At 43.3% G+C, this 19,772-nt stretch overlaps 1 protein-coding gene across 4 annotated transcripts in view; it reads right to left on the bottom strand.

Annotated features, from left to right (window-relative positions):
* The window catches only part of RREB1 (ras responsive element binding protein 1), a 173,082-nt gene extending 155,398 nt beyond the window's left edge, over window positions 1-17,684 (bottom strand). For 3 of the 4 annotated variants that reach the window (XM_023624405.2, XM_070244061.1, XM_070244064.1), the window contains exon 1: window positions 17,550-17,684. The gene's annotated coding sequence lies outside the window, so the exon portion shown is untranslated. Of the gene's footprint in view, window positions 1-16,761; window positions 16,957-17,549 lie in introns of those variants that run through there. The other variant, XM_023624406.2, reaches the window with a different exon arrangement.
* Between the last annotated feature and the right edge of the window lie 2,088 nt (window positions 17,685-19,772).

The raw sequence follows: 19,772 nt of genomic DNA, 5'->3' as shown, positions 1-19,772 counted from the left end.
CTCAGCAAAAAGAGGAGGATTGGCAGCAGATGTTAGCTCAAGGCTAATCTTCCTCAAAAAAAAAAATGACGTATGAGCAACTGGAATACCCATAAGTGGCTTTTCCACTTTGCTGGATATTATACTCTCTGGCAGGCCTGGTAACATTTGAAGAGAGTCACCGGCCTAAATAATACATAATACAGAAGGTAAATCTGCCTTTAAAAAGAAAGCCCTACCATACGAATCATGTTGAAGTTAAAATTCTTATGGCTTATTCATGACATGATTCAGCTTGATGAGGGCAGTGCGAGCATAAAATCAGATTAAAGGAGCAGAAGGAAGGTGTTGTAGTCTGGCCACTAACTAGTTATTTTTAATCGGTCACTTGATTTTCAGTACGATGGAGAAAGTGAGCTAGATGACTTCTAAGGTTTCTTCACGACCAAACACTCTGCAATTCTGAAGTGGTTCAAAACAATTATATTGAATTCCCACCTTCGTAGGGCACAGTACCAGACACTGAACATCTTCCGTGAAAATTAAGGATCCCGATGAGGGCAAGACGGCGACCCCGCCGCACAGGGTTAAGGAGAGGGAGCACCTAGGGACAAAGCCATGACGTTCCTTCAGGAACAGCTCTGGGCCTCCTCCGGACCCGAGGCATCCGTCAGCCTTGTTGTAGGCCATGAACCTGGCCGTGATAATATCAGCTCTGAAGGATTCTTCCCTGGCCCAAGGGCCAGCAAGGACAAGAGAACCAGGGGACAAAATGGGGAGGCCAAGCAAACGAAGAATAACACTATAAGCCATTGAAAGGATCTCTTTAAACCCCAGAGTGATCTTAGTGACTGGGCTGTCTGGGTCACTATCAGATGAACAGCAATTCTCCTCTAGAAAACAGAAAATCCTATTTAATTGCATAGTGAAAAGCAGAAAATACAGAGGATGAAAGCTAGTTTCTGGAGAGGGACAGGCATTATCTTCCTATCACAACCACGACGCAGAAGCTGTATGACCACAGGCAAGTTTCTTCCTGTCTCTAAGCCTTAGTTCCCTGTTCAATAGATTATTAATAGAAGTTAATGAAGAGGGCGCTTGTGAGGAATAAATGGGAAAATACACGTAAAACACTTAGCACAGAGCTTGGTACAAGGTAACAGCTCAAAGGCCAGCAGTTCCCCCACTCCACCCCAAAGCCCTCTCATGTATGCACGGGCATCTGCTGAAAAGCTACTAGTTTCTCTGCTACACCACAATTTCCTGTATATGCCTTCCTTTTGTGGAATCCCTACCCGAAGCCATGGGGACTCTAAATGCTCAGTAAAGACTTACTAATGCAATGAATAATTTATAAGGCACACACAATCCCAACACAGGATTATGATCCGAGTAGACCCTTTGGGCCCATATCTGCTGGAGCCCAGTTTATCTGTAATTAACGAAGAGTCAGGATTTTGCTTTGAGGATCCACAAACACCGTGCTAATTCTGCATCAGCTGTTTCACTCTGGGCATGTTATTTAACCTCTCTGTGCCTCAGTTTCCTCTTTTATAAAATGGGGCTAATAATACTAGTCTACTCGTAAGTTTAAATGTGAAGTGCTTGACACATGGCACTTAACAGATGTTGGCTATGTTAGATTAAATCTCTTATGAAATTTCTCCACCAAGCAACACGTGATCAATGAAAGCCTGAGCCCATACCTTTGGAATTGTCATCAGGTCCTGTCTGACGGTCAGAATCACCAGGGGAGCTTTTATGTTTTAATTCTTTTAATTAATTTATTTATTTTTGAGAAAGATTAGCCCTGAGGTAGCATCTGCCGCCAATCCTCCTCATTTTGCTGAGGAAGACTGGCCCTGAGCTAACATCCGTGCCCTTCTTCCTCTACTTTATACGTGGGACGCCTACCACAGTATGGCTTTTGCCAAGCAGTGCCGTGTCCGCACCTGGGATCCGAACCAGCGAACCCCAGGCAGCCAAAGTGGAAGGTGCAAACTTAACCGCTGCGCCACCGGGCCAGTCGGTCCTAGCGGAGCTTTTAAAATATTCAAATCCCTACCTCCTCCCCACCCCTTGTCTAGGTCACGCCCAGGAATCTGCACTTTCAACGAACCCGTTGAGTGAGTCCCAGCAGACGGTCATTGAACTGATAAATACCGCCTGGAACATGCTGAAGAAACCGGATCAAATTTTGGGTGATTTCCCTCTCCCTCCAAGAGACGGATTTATGGTTTGGGTAAAAACCATTAAGAACACATTGGTTTTTTCATTGGTTTCACTTTGAGTTTCTGCCTCCTGCAATACAAAGTGAAATCACCCAGGGCCTCGCAGCTTGGGTCTCCGCCTCCCACGTGAGGCGGGGTACCGCATGACCAGAAAGCTCAGAACTGAAACCAGAGGAGACACAAGGCGAGGGGAACCTGTAGATGTGCAGATATATTTTTTTCTTTTACTTTCTTTCTTTTAAAAAAATTATAAAATCTTGACACTCCTTCCGTCAGAATTCGTGCGGATGAATCAGTTCAGCGCGCATCTACCATCAGAGAGCTGGCGAATATCCAAATCAGTTGGGTGGTGAAGCTACAGCTAGACATGGACTGACTACTGCCTTTTCTAAGGAGAATAAATGAAGACCAAATGAAAATCAACATTCTGGTAAAAAAAAAAAATATTATAACTCCATAGAGATGTCTGTGACAAATGGAAAAGGAACAATATAAGATTTTGTCCAGAGAAAGATGACTTACACTGGATGCAAGTCAATGTATGAAGATGGGACTCCACTCTCATGGGGTGTGGCATCGTGAGTACAGAACTTGGGGGAAAATAAGAGCAGCGGAAATAAAACTTAGGAGCCGGCCCCATGGCCGAGCAGTTAAGTTCCTGTGCTCTGCTTCAGCGGCCCAGGGTTTCGATGGTTCGGATCCTAGGTGCCGACATGGCACCACTCGTCGGGACACATTGAGGCAGCATCCCACATGCCACAACGAGAAGGACCCACAACTAACATATACAACTACGTACTGGAGGGATTGGGGGAGAAAAAACAGAAAAAAAAAAAAAAGAAGAAGATTGGCAACAATTGTTAGCTCGGGTGCCAATCTTAAAAAAAAGAAAAGAAAAGAAAACCTAGAAGGGTCTCAAGCACACTGTGGGTGGTCTATAAACAAATACTGAAATATATTAATCTCATAAATTTAAAAGAAATAATGACCTGAAAGCTGCTTGATATACAAGATACAATGAACCAGACTGCCAAAATGCTCAGACGGGGTTCAACAACAGAAGTCAATGGGATACAACAGTTCAAAATTATGCAAAATGGGTAAAATGTTCAATCCCATGAGACCAGAGCAGTAATTGTGATGGGCAAACACCCAAACGGAAGTGTCCATATTTCTTGTCTGCCCTAAGCAGCATCTTATGCCATACAAGCACTTAATAATTATTAATCAAAGATTATGATAATTGGCTCATAAAATATACTAAATAAAAACACAATATTGTACACACCCCAAGAAACATTTAAAATACTATTTCAACATCATCAAAAATATTAAGATTCCTAGATATATATATATATTATATATATTTCTATATGTTATATGTACAGACGATCTCGGACTTATGATGGGTCAACTTATAATTTTTCAACTTTACAATGGTACAAAAGTAATTCGAGGGGCTGGCCCCGTGGCCGAGTGGTTAGGTTTGCACGCTCCGCTGCAGGCGGCCCAGTGTTTCGTTGGTTCGCATCCTGGGCGCGGACATGCACTGCTCATCAAACCACGCTGAGGCAGCGTCCCACATGCCACAACTAGAAGGACCCACAACGAAGAATATACAACTACGTACTGGGGGGGCTTTGGGGAGAAAAAGGAAAAAAATAAAATCTTTAAAAAAAAAAAGAAGTAATTCGAATTCAGTGGAAATCGCACTTCGAACTTTGAATTGTGCTCTTTTCCTGGGCTAGCACTATGCAGTGGGATTCTCTCCTGATGCTGGGCCAGTGGCAGGAGCTGCAGCTCCCAGGCAGCCCTGAGATCACAAGGGTGAACAACCAACAGACTTATAAGCATTCTGCACCCAGACACCCACGCTGTTTGTCATTTTCAGTACCGTATTCGACAAATTACATGAGATATTCAACACTTTATTATAAAATAGGTTTTGTGTTAGATGATTTTGCCCATCTGCAGGCTAGTGTGAGAGTTCTGAGCATATTTAAGGTAGGTGAGGCTAAGCTGTGATATTTAGTAGGTTAGGTGGATTAAATGCATTTTCGACTTAGGATATTTTCACTTAAAATGGGTTTATCGGGACGTAACCCCATTGTAAGTCAAGGAAGATCTGCATATATAGCAATATATTTTATATATATTATATATAGTTTTATAAAGAAAATTATAAAACTTTCTTGGGACATTGAAGAAGATATAAAGAAATCAGCATTCATGCACTTATGTAATGCCTACTATGTGCCAGACACTATTCTAAGCACTTTATACATATTATATACAACATTTAATCATTTAATCCTTTCAATTATCCTATAAAAGACAGGTACTATTATGATCCCTTTTTACAAGTAAAGAAACTGAGGCACACTGAGGTTAAATAAATGCTTCAGGGTCCTGTGGCCAATGGGGAGTGGAACCAGGATCTGGAACCAGGATCTGAAGCCAGGAAGCTGGGCACCATCCTTTAAAAGGCACGCTGCCTTTCCATGTGGTAGACTCTCTGTTGTAAACGTGTTAGTTCTCCCCAAACTGGTCTATGGATTCAATGCAGTCCTAATAAAAATTCCAGAATGTTTTGTTAGGGAATTTGAGCTGTTTCTAAAATTTATATAGAGGGGCAAAAAAACAGGAGCACCAAGACGTGCTTGAAGCACTAGATAGAAGAACAGGCCCTCCCAGATATATCGCAAATTCACTATGAAGCTGTGATCATTAAGATAGCGTACGGTTGGATCGGGGATTGATGAAGAGACCAAAGGAACAGAATAGAGAGCACAGAAACAGACATAATACAAATGGCCAATCGATATATGACACGTACAGTATTCCAGATGAAGTGGAAAAGATGGACATTTCAATAAATAGTGCCTGGACAACAAAATATCTATTTAGATTTTTAAAAAATGCTCTAATGGCCTGGCGGTTAAAGTTCAGTGCTCACTGCTTTGGCAGCCTGGGTTCACTTCCCGGTCACAGAACCACACCCACCACCCATCAACCATCAGTTGCCATGCTGTGGCAGCAGCTCACATAGAAGAACCAGAACGACTTCCAACTAGGATATACAACCATGTGCTGGGGCTTTGGGGAGGAAAACATAAAGAAGAGGGACCCCTACCTTACAACATTCACAAAAATCAGTTTCAGATAAGTGAAATACAATAAAATAAAATGTGAAAGGAAAAACTATAGAGAATACAGGAGAAATCTTCATGAACCTGGGAAAGAGAAGAATTTCTCAAACAAGATACAAAAGTATTGACCATAAAGGAAAAGACTGATAAACCCAATGATATTAAAATTAAGAGTTTGTGTGCATCCAAAAGCATCATAAACAGGGTAAAAAGACGAGTCACAAAGTGGGAGAAGATATTTGCAACACATACAATTGACAAAAGATTCATACTAGAATAAAAGAGTCCTACAAATCAGTAAAGAATTGGCAAGAAAAAGACAATCCATAGAAAAATGGGCAAAAAGTTTGAATAAACACTTCCGAGAAAAGGGTATCCAAAAGGCCAATAAGCCTTATAATTAATCAAGGAAAAGCAAGTTAAAACCACAATGAGACATCACTTCATATTGACTAGATTGGCAAAAATTTAAAAATCTAACAATACCAAGTTGTGGTGAAGACGTGAAGCAGTAAGGACTCTCACTCACTGTTAAAGGGAGGACAAACTGGAACAAGCACTCTGGAAAGTCATTTGGAATTAGAGCATCAAGTTAAAACTACACCCAATGACTGAACAATCTACCTCCCAAGACACTCTAGAAAAACTTTTGCACAACTGTACTAGCAGATATATATACATATAAGAATGTCCTCGGCAGCCTTTGTCATAAGAGCCAAAAGGTAGAAACAGTTCAAATGTCCATCAACAGTAAAATGGATAAACGCATCGTCGTAGCGCAGAGGAATACTAACCAATGAAAAGGAACAAATCACAGCCAAAGGCATCAACGTGGCTAAGTCTTGCAATCATATTGTTGGTAAAAACAAACAATTTACATGTTTAAGTATTTAATACATACCAGACATTTGCAAAACTAAGTGATGTCATTTAAGGATATCTACATAGCTGTGAACTTCCTTGGAGAGAAGAGGGAGGTGGGTTTGAAGTAGAGAAGGTTCTAAGGCACTGTTCTATTTCTTAATCTGGATGGGGTTACTTGCATGTCCACTTGCTAATTAGTCTTTAAACCATATATATTTATTTCCTACACTCTTCTGCACATACGCTATGTGCATAATTTCTCACTATTCCCTTGAGAAATTGCAATTGCATCTTCCTGGATAGGAAAGAGGCCTGCCTTTTAAAAAGAAAAGCACGCCACAATCAAACTTTCAAATTTAAAAATTCAAGGACACATTTCCAAAGATAAACCATTAAAGACAGCAAGACCGTTCAACTACAGGAACCCTGAGTAAAGGCAACTATAGTTCACCAAAATCTGATTTTACAACTATTTTTATAAAAGCTAAAAGATAAAAGCTGATAATTAACATGGATGTTGTACTGTATTATACACTAAAGGAATCACCATGAAAATAATTAGAAAAGAGGTAAGAAATGCAGAGCAGAGCAAATACCTGATGACATTTCAGTCACATTGTAAAGGCAAGCTATAAAATTTAAATATACCACTATAACAACACTTCTTATTTAATAACTTTTATATTTCTTCATTTTTTGCCTTCAAAAAGAATTAACAGACCTTACCCAAACCTAAGACTTTCCACTGTGACTGCAACTAAGCACAGAACTATACAAAAAGTACAAATTATTTCCCCGAAAGTCTAAATTCATACTCTGACAGCAAATAAATTTCGCTCTGCCAGAGCGGAATTTTCTGAAAATGGTTCTGCATTTGTTGTTACCAGGAGGCCACTTAAACCTCACCCACTTGTTTAGCTGCAAAGATTGAAACAAAATGTTTGCTGGCAAAACAAACACTGGTTTTAAAATTCTCCACTTGGGCTGCTGGATAAAACACTTGTTTACTGAAACAACTGTTTTATTTGGAAAACGCCTGCCAGTGTGGACACTTTCCAAGAAATACACCAGGATGGGCTAGGATGGTGATGTCATGCCCTTGATAAAAGCGGGCATTTTAGTGTAACTTCACAAAGTTTACCTTCAGAAAATAGAAGAACAATGGGAAAACCAATCTGTTAAAAAAAATCAACACCCCAGACCTAAAATGCTCTTACTGAGTCATTAAACAGGCCGGTTCCATCCCCCCAAAGCTAATCTCTAAATAATCAAATGAGTCTAATAAATGACATTCTAATAATGATAACAGTAATAATTAGGATTATTATTTTAGAGCCAAGCCTCTCCCTTTCAATTTATTCTATGCCTTTTGGCTCTCATATGTGACATGGTATGAAAAACCATTTCTCTGTTAATAGAGAACTCTGAACTCTGAAATGCCATTATTACCACAAAATGGGATTGAGCAGAAGGCAAATCTAACTTGAAGCCCTTCCAAGGAGATTTACTTTCTTAAGTGCCAAAAGGAAACGTCCTAAAAGATAGCCTTGGGACCTTGAGGTTAGTTTCATAAGGAGGCACCAGTAAACACATTACTTTTGACCAAATAAGATTCCCCCGACCAAGCTTATGAATATTCATCAATAGTTTCCTGCTAATGTTAGGCTGTAAGAAATAAACTGGATCATTGTCATAGGCCATAATAATGGCCTCCAAACTTTAAAAGTGCATCCCCCATCTTTAAAAAACATTTTGCATATATCCAAAAATATGCATATTTTTATTTATATACTACTATTAGACATTATAAAACATATACACAAATGGACAATGCGAAAGACTTAATAGACATTTCTCCAAGGAAGATAGTCATGTGCTGCATAATGACGTTTTGGTCAACAATGGACCGCATATGTGACGGTGGTCTCATAAGATTAGTACCATATAGCCTAGGTGTGTAGTAGGCTATACCATCTAGGTTTGTGTAGTAGCCTCTATGATGTTCAAACAATGACAAAATCTCCTGACACATTTCTCAGAATGTGTCCCCATCTTAAGCAATGCATGACTGTATACAAACAGCCAATAAGCACATGAAAAGATGCTCAACATCACTGTCCTCAGAGAATGAATATCACAACCATGAGATACCACTTCACATCTACTAGGGTGGCTCTAATCAAAACAAACGGAAAATAACAAGGGCTGGTAAAGACAGAGAGAAACTAGAACTCTCAAATCTTGACGGTGGGAAGGTAAAATGGTGCAGCCATTGTAAAAAAAAGTTTGGTGGTTCCTCAAAATGTTAAAACATGGAGTTACCACATGACAAAGCAATTCTACTTTTAGGTATATACTCAAAAGAATTCAAAACAGGGATTCAAACTGATACTTGTACACTCACGTTCACAGCAGCGTTATCCACAATAGCCAAAGTGGGGAAACAATGCAATGTCCATCAACAGATGAATGGATAAACAAAATGTGGTATACACAGACAGCGGAATATTATTCAGCCATAAAAAGGAACGAAGTACTGACACGTGCTACAACATGGATGAACTTTGAAAACATTATGCTAAACGAAGTAAGTCAGGCCCAAAACGACATATACTGTATGATCCACTTATATGAAATATTTAAAATGGGTATAAAATGCAGAAAGTAGTTTAGAGGGTAAAGGTGGATATGGGGAGTTATTGCTTAGTGGGTATGGGGTTCCTGTTTAGGGTGATAAAAAGTTTTGGAAATGGTGATGGTTGCACAACATTGTGAATGTAATTAATACCACTGAATTATAGGCTTAAAAATGATTACAATGGCAAATTTTACATTATATCTATTTTACCATATTTTAACAAAGTAAAAAAACAAGACAAGATAAGAATACAATAGAGGTTCTAATATTTTGGTCTCACATTTCAGTGGGTCACCTTGCATGCTACGGGGCTGGGGGTGGGGTGGTGGGTGGGGAGGGTGCGGTTCCAAAGACAGAATAAAAATTAGTGAACTGGATACAGGGTAGAGGGAATACAGGGGAGACAACAGGGTCCGAGTTTTGGTGATGCCTACACCTCAAAAAGAATTTCTCTTTCTTTTTTTTTTTTGAGGAAGATTAGCTCTGAGCTCACATCTGCCACCAACCCTCCTCTTTTTGCTGAGGAAGACTGGCCCTGAGCTAACATCCGTGCCCATCTTCCTCTACTTTATATGTGGGACGCCTGCCACAGCATGGCTTGACAAGCGGTGCCATGTCCGCACCTGGGATCCGACCCAGCGAACCCCGGGCCGCCAAAGCAGAACATGTGAACTTAACCGCTGTGCCACCAGGCCGGCCCAAGAATTTCATTTTTAATTCCAAAGGAAAGAGGAACCCTTCCTGTAACCTTTCCATAGAACTAAATACGTGAGTTCTCGTCATACCTCATTCCACAGACCTGGAGATCCCAATCACTGCAAAAACACCAGGAACCCCCTCCTTCTCTTCTACTACAAGGCATCCATTGCAATGGCAGCTCACTCATTGCAAGTGCCTGCCTTACAAAACAGACTGCTGTTTCACTCAATTTATGCTCTCAGGTAAGACTCAAGTCCAATTTAACATACTCCTTTTCAAAGCTGTTTTCAAAGTCATTTTCATCACTTCCCCTCGCCTCAAGCTCAAGAGCATCAATCATGGGAAAAAGTGACAGGAAATAATAAAAAGATTAACAGCTCAACATCAAGAAGCACCTACACTGCTGATGCCCAAAGTGTCAAATAGGAGGCTGGCGGAGGACCAAAGTAATCAAAAGTAAAACACACGGGAGTTGGAGGGCTAGGCTGACATTTCAGGAGGCAGAAGGCCTGCTGAAGCAGAGGAATGACAACGCAAAGGGGCAGAGCTGTAGAACACTATATTTCTGTACTAACACGAAGGACAGTAATTTCCTACACTTTCACCACAGAGTTTCACCGTGAAAACAGGCTCTTGTAGATTGCTGGACTCTTTGATTTTAAAAGCTGGAGTATTCTTCTAGTAAAATATAAGACCTCAGCTTTAAAAGAAAAGTCAAAATGGAGATATGCTAGACTCCCAGGACCATCTGGACTTAGGTTTTCTATAGATCTGTGGTGCAGCAAAATGAATTAACTGCCACTTTCCTGTGACAAATCAGTTTAAGCTCATGACTACACTGCATAGGGAAGGACAAACATATGCCACGACTGCAAGATGCAATAGTCGATTGATACCCTTCAAATCGCTCGAGTGACAGGATCTTATTAAAAATAACTCCGTGACTCTCAAATTCATCCTTTAGAGAGAGCTCTCATCTGAAATCTGTATTTCTATACCATTAGAGTCCCAAGAATCCAAAAGTCTACAGAAAGTCTGCTTCTAAATAGAATTCAGTAAATGATATTTGGAGGGGTGTGTGGGCACAGGATTGATTGTGAATACTTAGGTATTCGTACAAAATACACTCTCCCCCAAGTTCTTGGGGAAACTAAATTGCTGACGCATGGCACTGCTACCATCAGAAAAGCTTCCATAGGTAATCAAGCCCTGTCATGAAATCTTGGCTTTTAAACGATGAGTCCTCCAAACATAGAAACATATATATCAGGAATATTCTTGTTTAAAAGCACCCAGTTTTAGTTCCAACACTGATATTGTTTCAAAACACTTTTCTCAAGGCCCTCTAGCATGCTATATTAAAAAAGCTGCCAAACTGGTTTTAACACATCTTCTCAGGACTGATAAGCAACAGTTTACTAAAGCAGTTTTGAGTAAGATAAACTCAGAACGATTCTATAAGTTTTCTCAAATTTGGCAGCACTTTTTAATGGAAGCTCGTTAAATGAGCTATGGATTTCCAAAGCCACGAGAGAGAAGTGAAGGCATTTCTCTTTTGGTAAAACACGAACCCACGACTTCTTTGGAACTGCCGTTGGCATCCTGTTGGACTGACCAGCTTCAAACCTGTTTTGTGAGTATCATGAATAACTGAGTGCAAACACTGAGGAGTTGTGAAAAGAAATTTTATAGTGTAAAAAAAAAGCAGTGAACTGTTCATAGGTTTGCTTTGACTAAGAACTTCCGTGAAAAGCAATAATGTTTCCAATCTTTCTTGTGAATCTCACTTCACTACTTAACTTAAAACTTGTTTCATTTAATCATGTGATCGTGTACATGATAATAAATTTAGAGGTTCTCGCTCATTTAGAATTTTCTGGGCTGTTAATGCCCATATTTTCACAAATAACAATAAGATGTATTTCACTAGAAAAACTAAGACAACAGCAGCAAATAGTACCTATCCCTCAGTGTGCAGCAAGAGAATACAAAACACGGAGTATACAAAACTTTATGTACTCCACAGAATACAAAAACTCTAGGAAGTTGTGTAAATCACATTCCGTAAATTCACATTTGACTGAGCGCCTTCTCTCACTCTACACTCACAACTTCAAGAAAACTTTAAAATCTCTATCAAGAAGCTAGCACTATTTCTGGCTTCCTAAAGGAACCTCAAGCACACACCTGTCTTTATCCTCTGTTCTATTAACTGCACAACTCGCTTCTGTGAAGGACACACTCGGCAAGCCCACCCCACGAGAAGAGCATCCATCCGCTTCTCTAGGAGAGGGTGTGAATGCTCTAAGTGTTTGCACCTAATGCCACTCGCGCTCATTCCCAGTTTTTTATGTAACCTGGGTTTCACTTTCTGACATTTTCCGAATGCTCTCTTATATTCTAAATGAATTTAAGAAATCTAGATTCAATTGCATAACAATATGAATACACTTAACAGTACAGAACTGTACACTTAAAAGTGGTTAAGATGGTAAATTTTACGTGATATGTATTTCACCACAATTTTCTTTTAAAAAGCACCATATTCTATCATCTACTCTTCTTCAGTGGGGGAAAAGAGGCTCAACAACAAAACAATCCACCGTTGGCTTCAACAGTTGAGACTTAGAAAAATGGATAGTTTAAATCCTGTGTACAGGGGAGAGGAGCAGAGGATGCTGCTCCTACAACTTCCACTATGAATGTTTATCACTCGTCTCTGCCTGCTAGTCCACCAGACATGTAATAATATGGAAACGTGACCTTGTCTCTTTATAACTTAGAAACGAGAAAGGAAAAGGAAGAGCAAATGATAATCTGTACTCAGATAAGTAGCACCAGGCTAACTGAAAGTTAGCTGTGACAAAGTGTTTGACTGCTACCCAATAGGACAGATATTTGTTTGAATGAAGACAGAAACAGATACATAAATACACAGGTATTCCTTTAAAAAGGTGTTAATAGTTGTCGCATTTGAGGAAACCAACCCTACATTTCTGTCTACCCCTTTCCGTCTAAGCTAGAGGATGTGTGTTTAGAGCCTACAGCTGGCCTTGCCTGACCTCTGACTGCTCAGCTCCCTTGAAGAGGATCAGCCAATAGTCTTCTGAGAATGCTGTCAAATACCACACCCTGGTCTGCGTATCCAAAGGTGCAGGAAGTGGTGTGCCCAGAGCCTGGGTTATTGCGTCATCCTCAACATGCTTGGATGGACAGAGCGTGAGTCACTCAGCACCATACATAGCTCTTCACCCCACATCTCCTGCCTACCTAGCAGGGCAGAGGACTTCTGACACATCCATCCACGCTTCCAAACCAGTGCTAAATTTGGAAAACTGCAGGTCATCTGGATAAAAACAGCTTCAAGCACTGCCTATCAATGACTGTCCATCAGATATAAAGGCAAAAGAAGTTGAAACCAACACACGAAAAGTAAGAACTCTTGCTCTCCCAAGGAGAGACAGAAGGCACAGGGGGGAGGACTGTAGAACAAACTGGCTAAGGCACTGGTTGCCCAAAAGGAATCCATATCAGAGTGGCCTGGAAAGGTTATTAAAAATACGGACTGCCAGCCCAGGAGATTCTGATTCAGTGCCTATGCGTGGACCCCTTAACCTGATGAGCCAAGTTCAGGAACTGCTGAGTTAAAGCACTTGGGTTAGAACAGTGCTGAGTCAGTAGACCAGCTCTCACTAGAGCCCCAGGAATGACTACCTTGTCGAGCTTTATGAGCAAGGAGGAGAATTTTGAAAAATTATATATATAAATTCTAATTGTGAATGTTCCCTAAAACTGGTCCTTTGTCACCAAGTTCAAATTTAGGAGTTCATTCCCCACCTCTGACCAACCACCACCTACTTCTATGTAGATATCTTGCATCTCTACTTTCAGCCAAAACCCATCCATCTTCCCTAAATCACCTAAACCCAGCTGCCAATCACGGCTTCAAATTCCGTTTCTCAAATCAACCCTTCAATTTACCTTCAACACTGGCTTCCTGTTCCAATTTCTGTTGACAGTACCACCTCTCAAGGCATCTCGAGTTAAATCCTCAGTCATCTTGGACTCTCTAAGTCCAGTGCCCTCCATATCCAAACACTATAAAACACTGTCGATTTTCCTTTTATAATAACTCAGAAGCATTGCCTTCCAACCAATTCCCATTAACACTACTCTTATCCAGGCCCCCTTGGATCCCTGTGACAGCCACTCATGGTCCCTAAACTCCCACTTCAGCCTAACTTACAAGATTAACCTCCCCCAAATCCAACTTTGACCATGTATTTCCCTTGCCAACATCCTGTCATAATTCTCCATTACCTGCAGATAAAGTCCTAACACTAAACTTGGCCAGGGAGTCATGGTCCCTAAGTGGTCTGTCCTTAACCTATCATTCAAATGACTAATTTCATACTTGATCCATCTCCTGTAGCAAAGTGGACCTATTCAAATTGCCCCAATGTGCCCTGCAACTTTCTGTCTCTTGGCTTATCTCACATCTACCACTGGGAAAGTCTTTCTCTTTCTAGCTCTAAAATCACGGACATCCTTTAAGGCCTAAGTTCAAGATCTCCCTGTGGAGCACTTCCTGATGGCTACCACCTGACAGCTACCCTCCCAGAATCCGCCCAGCACCCTGCAACATAGGAGCCTTTCCTAAGTAAGGGTGTGTCCTGTCCTACTTTCCCTTTCACCCTCTGCTCTCTGCCCCACCCCCGGAAGCTCCCAGGGCACTTTATGACCGACCTCTCCTTGACAGTCTGGCCTCTCCACTGACTGCCTGGCAACATCTCCCTAAAAAGAGCAAACCTTTATTCTTGCACAGAAGCAATACAGGTTCATTGCTAACATTTTAGAGAATAAATAGAAGAAAAAAATGTTTTAAATCTCATATCATTATACTTCTCAGCTCATTATAACTTTCACCTATGAATCTACCATCTCTTCTTATGCATATGTCCACATATTTTTTACTGGTGTTTTTGACTCCTGAACACTTAAACTTATATATATATATATATATTTTTTTTTTTTTTTTTTTTTTTTAAAGATTGGCACCTGAGCTAACATCTGTTGTCAATCTTTTTTTTTCCCTTCTTCTCTCCAAAGCCCCCCAGTACATAGTTGTATATTCTAGTTGCAGGTCCTTCTAGTTGTGCTATGTGGGACACCACCTCAGCATGGCCAGAGGAGCGGTGCTAGGTCCGCGCCCAGGATCCGAACCAGTGAAACCCCGGGCCGCAGAAGTAGAGCGCGCAAACTCAATCACTCGGCTGGGGGGCTGGCCCCAGGTTAAACTTATATTTGTCATCTAGTTGTCACCCCTAACAAAACCATATTAGACTGAACTCTTTTAGGAACATGAATATGCTTCTCCATAATCCCCACAGTGCTCAACACAGTTCTGTACACAAAGTAGGTGACTAAGACGTTTAAAGCATATGTTCACTCAAAAAAATATCTGGGGGGGTGGCAGTGAGTAAATGGTTATAAATGCATTGTCCAAAATAATCTATGTAAAAACCTGCTACACTTAGATAATGTCTTGAAAAGTGCCTCAAAATTTATGCAACAAATGTTTTAAATATACAAGAACACTTCATAATATTAAGGACCCTATTGTTAATCCTGTCTTAACAGATACTCATTCCTTAATTTAATTTGCTTTATAAACCTGATATGTAACTAAAATGAAGATCACCCTATATATAAATGTGAATTCAGATGAAATTTGGTGGCGGGGGGAGAGGTGGGAAGAAAAAGCAAGTTAGTCACTTCCTTTTTTACCTAAACTTTCAATCTGCTTCTCTAGCAACAATTCTGGTTTGAACCAAGATCTTAAAGTCTAATCATCTCAGAAGGAAATCATGCTCCTTAATACAGTGACAAAATCCAAGATCATGAACGTGTTCATTCTTTTCAGCTTTCCAGAAAACGTTTGTATAACTCTGCCATTTTCACTCAGAATGCAAGACTATTCAACGTAAAGAGTAGCATTTGTCAGCTTCCAACTATAGCTGTTCTACGGTTTAGGCAAACACCATAAGTGAAAATAAAGACTTCTGCCAGTTGAACTGAAGATCCTATATCTAGAAAGTAATGTAGGAAATACAGTCTAATACCCCAAAGACCAACTATTATTATTATTCCCATTTTACTAATGAGAAAACTCAGTGAAGTAAAAAAAAACAAAAGTAAACTGAGGATGGATAGATCACCACAACAAAATAACCTCCTCTTTTTTATACTTAGAATATGATCCAAGTTACCAATTGTTGCTTCCTATGAATATATACTCTTAATGTAATACATATCTCAATCTAGGATTCTTCATCTAAGGTTGCCTTGGAAACAAATTTACGTTGATTTCTAAGTCAGCTTTTCAGATAACTCTCAAGATCTCTTCAGAGGATAACACACCCCTTTTTGCTTCCGAATAAAACTCTAGCAATCGCACATTTCCTCCAAGTCTGCAGCTTCCTGGCTCCATGCCCCTTGCTTCTGCAGCGCTCCCCTGCACTCTGTGACTCAGGTCCACCGGACAAAGCCAGACACAAGCACACACAGGATAATACTCAGGAAGGGTGCTCAGGAAGAGTCTAGGCTGCAAACTCAGTAAGGCTGAGCTTTCCTTTTCCAAATTCTTTTAATTTTTTTTCCTTGACTCTGCTCCTGTCACTGGTATTCAAACCCAAAGCCCATCACTTATAAGCTTGATTCCTTCCTTCCCTAATCACATGCCTGGTGGGTGAGGTGCCACTGCGCTCAGGGGGGAACTAACTCGGCGTTTCTCACTTCTTCTGCTTTGACCAGGGCTGGGTTTTTTGGGTTTTTTCTTCTTCTTCTTCTTCTTCTTTCAATAAAGGCCTTTTCATGTTTGTTTCTCAGGCCTTTCCCAAACACAAAACTGTCACTGTCCCCTGCTCCTTCCAACTCTAGGATATCAACTTCAAACCTCTGTATCAACCAAGTCAGCGTTTGTTAGGAACTTAGGTCAATTTATGGCAGGCCGGGCCGCATTTGAGAGATTCAAACTCTTAACGCAAAAACGTTTATCTTTTCTGAAAAACTGAAAAACAAACACGGAACAGGGCAAAAACCCACTCCTCCCCAGCGTTCCTTTCACGTCTTGGTTCAGTAATGAGAAAAGTTAATCCACTCCCCAGTGCAACAAGGGCAGCCTCCTCCCGGTCAGGCTCACCTAGAACATTCACTGCATCATTGCATCCAAGCCAGACTTGGTTACTGAGGCAACTAAGTTTTTCTTCCCAAAGGGTCACAGGGAAACACATCCCTCGGGATCCCCTGGTAACCGTCCACCGATAATGCTGGGGAACCACAACAGCAAAAGACTCGCTTTCCAAGGCTGGTGCTGGCCGCCTCCGCAGGCAACGGCGAGGGGTGCGGGGGGGGGGGGGGAGATGAGGGGGGGGTGGGTGCGCAGCGTCCAGTTACATTCCTGACCCACTTTCGCATCCCCTCCCTGCCCCTCCTCTTCCTCCTCCTCTCGGGCAGGCCGCGAGGGCACCAATGCTCGGAGAGTCAGCCGCCAGCACTCCCTAGGCCTCCGCGGGCGGGGCGCACCCGGCGTCGGGCTCTGCAGGGGACCCGGAGGCAGCCCGCCCCCACCCCCAACCCCGGCTTCCCCTGCGCGGCCCCTCCCTGGTCACATGGGCTCGCGAGCACCTGTTGGCGACCACAGTCCCTAGCGGAGCCCCTCCCGCCGCCCCGGCGAAGCCCCCTGCGGGAGGAGATGGGAACACTGCCCCGTTCACGTTTTGCAAACCCTGCTTTGCTCAAGGAGGGCGCGGGGGCCGGCGGGCGACGCCTGCCCAGCTGCTCAGCTTTGCAAAGTGCAAAAGCGCCCCGGCCGCGCGGCGACTGGGTGGAGGGGACCCTACCCACCCCCGTACTCTGCCCCTCCCCCCACCACCGCCGGCGGAGCGGGGAGGTGGGTGCGCCCGCCCCCAGCCCGACTCCGCTGGAAACCTGGGCTCCTGGCGAGCGCCGGGCGGGGATGCTGCCGGGTTGGGCCGGGGCCGCAGGGGCGAGGGCAGGTAGCGGGTGGTGACGGGTTGGGTGTGCGTTCCGAGCCGCCGAGTCCAGGAAGGGGGCGGGAAGCTGCCGTCTCAGCTGCAACTTCTGAGCGTGCAAAGCAACTCAGCAACTTTGCCTGCGCCGCGCCCCTCCCCCGCGCCGCCGGGCTGGGCCGGGGGCTGCGCGGTGCCTGGGGGCCCCGGCGCCGGGCCCGACGGGGGACAGATCGGGGGCTCAGGCGAGCAGGGAGGGGGCCGGGCAGGGGCGGCAGAAGTGGCACAGCTGCCAGGGGAGTAGGACTAGGGGTGCGCCTCCACGCGCCGCGGGGCTTGGAAAGGACGCGCGGCCCCCGCCCCCCGCGGCCCCCACCGGGCCGGGCCCGCGCCTGCTGCCGGGCTCAGCGCGAGGAAGGGGGCGGAGGATGGCGGCGGAGCCATGGAAACTGTGCCGGGTGGATAAATAAGGAGAGGGCCGCCCGAGGCCGTCCCCAGGCTGCCAGCATCTCGGCGGCGGATGCAGCGCTCTGGAAGCGCGGCCGAACTCCTACAAGTTTTTCCTCCCGCCCTGCAGCTCCGGGCTGGGGAAGTGGGCGCTTCCTGGAGAGGCAGGCCCCGGCTCGGAGGAAGGCTGGTGGTGGAGACTGGCCCCGGGGGAGGGGAGAGAGCTGCGAGGTGTGGGGCAAAGGAGAGTGTGAAGGTGACTTCGGGCCTCCCGAGGTCATCGGCTGTTTGTTACCAGCCCGAATGACGGCACGAGGCCCTGGCGGGTTCTGGCAACCCGAAGAGCCTGGGGAAACCTCTAGATTCGTGTTCAGAAAGATGGATTCGCCCAGTTCAGACACTCAGAACTAACGAAGAGCTAAACCTTGGCGTAAGCGGAGGGGGGGTGGGGGAGGGGTGACGACGACAACGGGACCTGGACCAGCCTGAAGTGGCACAGGCTGTCCCCAAAGTCATGCCCACATCCCCGTCAGGACTCGGATTGGCAAGATGGAGAGGGATGTAAATGGGTTGACTTGGGCCACGCGGGTGCCCTCCTGCGCGGGAAGCCTGAAGAGCCAGGCGTCCACCGCACCCTTGCCCTGGAAGCTGATTTGCTAATCCTCCAGCCTCCCCTGACACTCACGTACCTCATCTGACTCACTGTGAGGTCACTGATCCTTTACGCCCAAGTCTATTGCCTGTAAAGTGCTGGCGATTTTAATGGGGGTTTTATGAAGTTGAGTCACTTCAGGGTGTGGGGCTCTTCAGAGGCAGAGGGGTCACGCCGAGTGAAAGTGAACTACCTTGGCGGAGAAGCCTGTCCACCAGCTGAACGATTTAATTACATGCCATCTTGATTTAAAGAGATTTACGTGCGCGTGAGGACAGCTGGACAGTTACATGCCGGTGTGGACCTGGAAATTACTCTTTAACTGGACGAGGTCTATTTCATACTGAAAATGAGTGACCAGTATTTCTTTCTTTCTTATTTCTACTTCAAAATTTTTAGTTCTTTTACTTCTTAATAGGAAAAAACAGCCTTTTACCCTCTTCCTCTGAAATAATTGTGAAAGTTCTCCGCTAGAGCTTCGGTTTCCAGAGAACGCTAGATCCTCCGGATGTCCATAGGTGATGTTTGAGAAAAAGGGTTCTGTGGGCATAGATTTCATCGATTCCAAGATGCACATATATTTCTAATTTTAACCTTTCTGATGTCACATTTGATGGCATCTTAGCATGGAGTCCCAGTTTAATTGGCAGTTTTTCTTTTTTAGTGGCACATGAAATAAGGAAGTTTGAGAAATGCTGAGTTAAGCAAGTTAAATCAAGTTTATTTGCTATACAACAAAGAAATGGAACACGTGGCTTTATAAAGGCCTTTCAGAATCTTCAGTGTGCTGAGGGGTTTGTGAATCACTGGGGAGAGGTTATAATATGCAAACTTTCCTAAATGTGTTTGTCCCATGGCTGTTTTTTGTGAGCATTATTGCTTAGGAGTAGTATTCCTTTCAGGAAACGCTGCTCAAGTTGGACTAGATTTAAACTCAGTTAAGGGAAATGTTCACATTTTAAAATGGTACCCAAGTGTAATCAGGAATTATTAAATGATACACTAAATTTAGAAAAATTTAGTCTCATTACTAAAAAGAGAGAGACCATTTGAGGAAATATGCAAAGGCAGAACTGTTGGCAT

Source organism: Equus caballus, chromosome 20 (genome assembly GCF_041296265.1).
Source record: "Equus caballus isolate H_3958 breed thoroughbred chromosome 20, TB-T2T, whole genome shotgun sequence".
In the NCBI taxonomy this organism is placed as follows: Eukaryota; Metazoa; Chordata; class Mammalia; order Perissodactyla; family Equidae; genus Equus; species Equus caballus.
This window is presented reverse-complemented; position numbering and strand designations above follow the sequence as displayed.